The following is a 6000-nucleotide window of genomic DNA, read 5'->3' as shown; positions in this document are numbered from 1 at the left end:
TAGATTCAGTTTGGGTGGCGAAGTACCGGACGTCCAGAAAGCTCGGTCGTCCGTGTCCTGGCACTCGTCGGACGTCCAGACCTGGTCGGTCGTCCGACGCCTGTAGCTTCCACAGCAGCTCTTCTTCTTCTCCATCACGCTTGGGGTCCTTGCCGTCTTGGCTCTTGGAAGTGGTTGTTCCTTGGCTCGTCTCCAAGTACCTGATTACACATAGAGTTTCCGAATGAGGTAGTAGCCATGTCTCGTGATTAGGAGGAGGGAGTTCGGAGAGGAGCGAGTTCACCTTATCTTCAATATCCTTAGCTCGAGCTCGTGTCATGGGTCCAAGTGGTGTTGAGGGAGATGTAGATGCGTCCATGGGGATGAGCGAGCGATGCTCCGCATCATCTCCCCCCCCCTTGGGAGAGATCCGACCTCAGATCAAAAGCTGCATCTCCATGGTATGGCGCGAGGTCCTTGACATTGAAGATGTTGCTCACATTGTACTTGCCTCGTGGTAGGTTGATCTTGTAGGCGTTGTCGTTGTATCTTGCTAGCACCTTGAAAGGTCCATTGGCTCGAGGGAGAAGCTTGGACTTGCGTTCGTTGGGGAAGCGGTCCTTGCGAAGATGTAGCCACACTAGATCACCAATGTTGAAGACCATGGGTTGCTTGTTGACGTTGAGCTTGGTTGCTAGTTGTTGTACTTGGCGCTCGATGGTGTGCCTTGTATCTTCATGCATCTTCTTGATGTAGCTTGCACGAGCACTTGCGTCGAGGTTTGTTCGCTCTTGTAGAGGAAGAGGTAGAATGTCCAATGGGGACAACGGGTTGAAGCCGTAGACGACCTCGAAGGGTGACTTGCCGGTCGTCGAATGTCTTGCACGGTTGTAGGCGTACTCGGCGATGGGTAGACACGCCTCCCACTCCTTGATGTTCTTCTTGATCAACACGCGAAGTAGAGTGGAGAGTGTACGGTTCGTCACCTCTGTTTGGCCGTCGGTTTGAGGATGGTATGCCGAAGAAAACAATAGCTTGATTCCGAGATTGGCACATAGGGTCTTCCAAAAGTAACTCAAGAACTTGACGTCGCGGTCCGAGACAATCGTCTTTGGCACTCCATGTAGTCTCAAGATTTCCCTACAAAAGAGATTGGAAATATGTGAAGCATCGTCTATCTTGTTGCAAGGAATGAAATGTGCCATCTTAGAAAATCTATCCACGACAACAAACACGGAATCCTTTCCATTTTGAGTTCTAGGCAACCCAAGTATAAAATCCATGCTAATGTCTTCCCAAGGTTGATAAGTAGGAAGGGGCATGTAAAGACCATGGGATTGAGCTTTAGACTTAGCTTTGCGACATGTAGAGTAACGGTTGGTGAAGCGTGAGACGTCACGGAACATCTTGGGCCAAAAGTAGTTCTTGGAGAGCGTGGCGAAAGTCTTGTCGCGTCCAAAGTGTCCCATGAGTCCGCCTCCATGAGCCACTTGCAAAAGGAGCAAACGAAGAGAAGACTCGGGAATGCAAAGTTTGTTAGCTCTCATCAGATAATCATCCTTTATGTAGTATCGTTCCCAAGATGTGTGTGTCAAACACTTAGCATAAGGAGTAGCAAAAGAAGGATCATGCTCATACAAGTCTTTTATATGGTCAAAACCAATAACATTTAACTCAAGTTGAGTGACAAGTGTGCATATGCGTGAAAGTGCATCCGCAACTACATTTTCCTTACCCTTAATGTACTTGATCACATAAGGAAAAGATTCAATAAATTCACTCCAGTTGGCATGATGCTTCTTCAATTTAGTTTGACCTTTTAAGTACTTAAGCATTTCATGATTGGTATGTATGACAAACTCATGAGGTCTAAGGTAATGTTCCCAAACATGTAGCACACACACTAAAGCATACAATTCTTTGTCATAGATGGGATAGTTAAGTTGAGCACCGGAGAGTTTTTCACTAAAATAAGCAATGGCTCGCTTTTCTTGCATCAAAACTCCGCCAATTCCGGTACCACTTGCATCACAATGAACCTCAAAAGTTTTCTCAAAGTTGGGCAAAGCAAGAATCAGAGCATGAGTAAGCAAAGACATGAGCTCATCAAAAGCGGTGGATTGCAAAGATCCTCAAACAAAAGGAGCATTCTTCTTACTCAAGGCATGCAAAGGAGCAGCAATTGTGCTAAAGTTTTTCACAAAGCGGCGATAAAATCCTGCAAGACCAAGAAAACTACGCACTTGTTGCAAATTGGTGGGTTGGGGCCAATTTTTAATTGCCTTAATTTTGGATTCATCAACATAGACACCCTTGGAAGAGACAACAAAACCCAAGAAAACCACTTTGTCAACACCAAACGTGAATTTTTTTCAAGTTTGCATAAAGGCGTTCCTTGCGAAGGGTTTGCAAAACAGATTTAACATGATTAATATGCTCTTTCATTGTTTTGCTAAACACAAAAATATCATCAAAGTAAACCACAACAAAGACTCCAATATAAGGTCGAAGCACATGATTCATAAGACGCACGAAAGTACCGGGTGCTTCCGACAAGCCCATAGGCATGACTAACCACTCATATAAGCCAAATTTGGTTTTGAAAGCGGTTTTCCATTCATCACCCTCTTGTATGCGGATTTGATGATAGCCACTTTTAAGATCAGTTTTTGAGAAAAAGTTGGCTCCACTAAGTTCATCAAGCATATCATCTAAGCGAGGAATGGGATGCCTATATCGAACGGTAATAGCGTTTATAGGTCTACAATCGGAACACAAGCGGAAACTTCCATCGGGCTTAGGCACAAGTATAACGGGAACGGCACAAGGGCTTAGGCTTTCACGTACATGACCGTTGTTGATGAGTTGTTGTACTTGCCGTTGAATCTCCTTGGTTTCTTCGGGATTGACTCGGTATGGAGCTTTGTTTGGGAGAGGCGCTCTGGGGATGAAGTCAATTTGATGCTCAATGCCTCGAAGAGGAGGTGGACCCGGAGGTAGCTCATCAGGGAAAACATCTTGGAATTCCAGCAAAAGAGATTGAAATACTAAAGGTAGCTCGTGAGAGGTGTTAGTTGTTGGCTCTCCATCCTTGCACACAAGGACAAAGTGCATCACACTCGATGGGTTCTCACACACTTCTCTCATCTCACTTTTGGTGGCAAATAGGATGAGGTTTTTCTCTCTAGGCAAAGAGTCGCTCAAGTTTGGCTTGTGGCTCTCGCTCACTTTTGGGTGGGTCACTTTCTCACTCTTCTCTGCATGATGGGTGGCTTGCTTGTCGGCTATCACTTGACTAGGAGACATAGGTCGTAGCACATATTCCTTCCCTTTCATCTTGAAGCTATATTGATTTGTGCGCCCATTGTGGATGACACCGCGGTCGAATTGCCATGGTCGACCAAGAAGGAGGTGGCAAACGGTCATTGGGACCACATCACACTCCAAAGTGTCCTCATAAGCACCAATTTTGAAGGAGACTTGGACCGTGTGATTGCCTCATATAATGTCGGAGTCACTTAGCCATTGAACCTTGTAGGGATGCGGGTGCTTCCTCTTGACCAGTTGAAGCTTGGAGCATAGTTCTTCACTTTCCAAGTTGTGGCAACTACCTCCATCGATGATGACCTTGACGGACCTTCCATTGATGCCGGCCTTAGTGTAGAAGATGTGGCATCATTGGTCTTCTTCTTGTTGATGTTGAAGTGTCAAGACTTTGGAGACAACGAGAGCGGGGCTCAAATCCTCATCACAAGAGACTTGATCATCTTCATCCTCATTCACACGTCGGTGCATGGCCACTTGCTCAAGAGCTTCCATCTCCTCATCACTCATGGAGTCATATGTGCCGTCGTCATTGAGGATCATGGTGCGCTTGTTCATGCATTGATAGGACTTGTGGCCTCGGCCACCGCAGGTGAAACACTTGAAGGATCTTGTTTTGACGGTCTCATCGGTTGGAGTAGATGATGAAGCACGTGGCTTGAAGTTGCTTGTAGTAGGAGGAAGACGACTTGAACTTGACGAAGGTTTCTTGTAACTTGACTTGTCATCGTTGCTTAGAGAAGGCTTGGTCGATGTAGATGTTGGAGGAGTCGTTGAAGCTTGGATGTTGGAGAAGCTGTAGGTCTTGGATGAGTACTTGGCGTACTTGAAGTCATCTTGCACTTGACGTTCGGCCTTGGTAGCTTGATGCACAAGCTCAATGAGGTTGGAGTAGGGTTGGAAGTCGGCAATCTTCTTGATGGGATGATTGAGTCCATTCAAGAAACGTGTCATTGTTTGCTCATCATCTTCCGTGACATTGGCTCGGATCATGGCTATCTCCATTTCCTTGTAGTATTCTTCAACACTCTTTGTTCCTTGCTTGAGGAGTTGTAGCTTCTTGAAGAGATCGCGGTTGTAGTAGGTTGGCACAAAACGTGCTCGCATGACTTCCTTCATTTGAGCCCAAGTGGTGATAGGTGGTTCACCTCTTGCTTCACGGCACTCAAGGACTTGTTCCCACCATATGAGCACATAGTCTTGGAACTCAAGTGATGCCATAGCGATCTTCTTCTCTTCCTCATAGTTGTGCAAACGAAAGATTTTGTCGACCTTCAATGCCCATGAGAGGTACTCTTCCGGATCATTGCTTCCATTGAACTTGGGCATTGTGAACTTGAGCTTGCCAGAGGGTTGCTCTTCGTTGTGTTGTTGGCGATGGTGATGATGACGCCCTTGACGTGGAGGATAATCATCCTCATGTTGCTCTTGGCGTGGAGGAAGTCCATGATCAACTTGTTCTTGTTGACCTTGAGGTTGAGGTGGAACTTGACAAGCTTCTGGAGGAGCTTGTGGAGCTCGACGTGCTTGTGGAGGAGCTTGTGGAGCTTGACGTGCTTGTGGAGGAGCTTGTGGAGCTTGACGTTTCACACGCGGTTGGTAGTTCCTCTCTTGGATTTCTTCTCGAAGAGCTTCCTCTTGATTGCGCCATTCGCGATTGCGGTTGGCGATGGCTCGACTTGATTCTTAAAGGGCACGTTGCGCCTCAAGAGCTTGCGCTTCTCGTTGTTGTTGCTGAAGACATTGAGCCTCGACATCTTGTTCCTCTTGGTGTAGACGCGCTCGTTCTTCCTCTTAGCGCCGTAGTTGTTGTCATTCTTGAGCTTGAGCAAAAGCGACTTGGTTTGATTGAGGACGAGGGACTTGCTCATCGACTTGCTCTTGTGAATGCTTGTCATATAGCGGGTTCCGAGATGCATGCCGGTCTTGACGCGCTGCTCGTCAAAGAGTGTTCGATGAAGGTGTCCTTGAGTCGGAGAAGGTGTCGTCGGAGTGTCGACTCGAGCGGCTCCGTCTTGAGGATGAAGAAGTGGAAGGATGCTGGTTCCTCATCAAGGCGCGGATCTCGTCCATTCTTGCATCATTCTCTTGCTTGTGAGCGTCAAATTTGTTGTCGAAGTAGTCCCTTGTACGTTGCTTAGAGAGTCGCAAGTCGGTGGCGAGGTTGTCGATGCAGTCGCTCATAGCTTGTTGCTCTTGGTGTAACGCCCTTTGAGCACCAAAGAGGTGGCTCTTTGTGACAAATGATGACATGTCGTCGCCGTTCTCGATGAGAGGTGGATTGGTAGAAGAACTTGGCCTATCCATCATTCCAAGCAAAATGTAAGTGGTAGAAGGAAAAGAACATGTACCAAATGTACCTTGACCGAAGTTGAAGATGAATCAAGTTCACTCAAATGCGGACAATGAAATAGCACTGTTGGTACCAATTCTTGGCGGTTCTCACACCTACACACGTAAAAGCTTATGGTGGAGCTTGGTTAGTATGGCGGCACAAAATTTGATGCAATTGTAAATGAGCTTCAATAATGTTGGAAAATATTCACGAATTTGCAAATGCAACAAGTAGACCAAGCAATTTGTTGTACACGGAAACACACATGCAAATAGATAGATGGGATTGTGCAAACCAAAAGTGAGCCAAAATGTGGAAACCACGAAAATGCTCTTGTTGCACAATACTAGAGAGACGCTAGC

The sequence above is a fragment of the Triticum dicoccoides genome, chromosome 3B, assembly GCF_002162155.2.
Source record: "Triticum dicoccoides isolate Atlit2015 ecotype Zavitan chromosome 3B, WEW_v2.0, whole genome shotgun sequence".
NCBI lineage: Eukaryota > Viridiplantae > Streptophyta > Magnoliopsida > Poales > Poaceae > Triticum > Triticum dicoccoides.
This window is presented reverse-complemented; position numbering follows the sequence as displayed.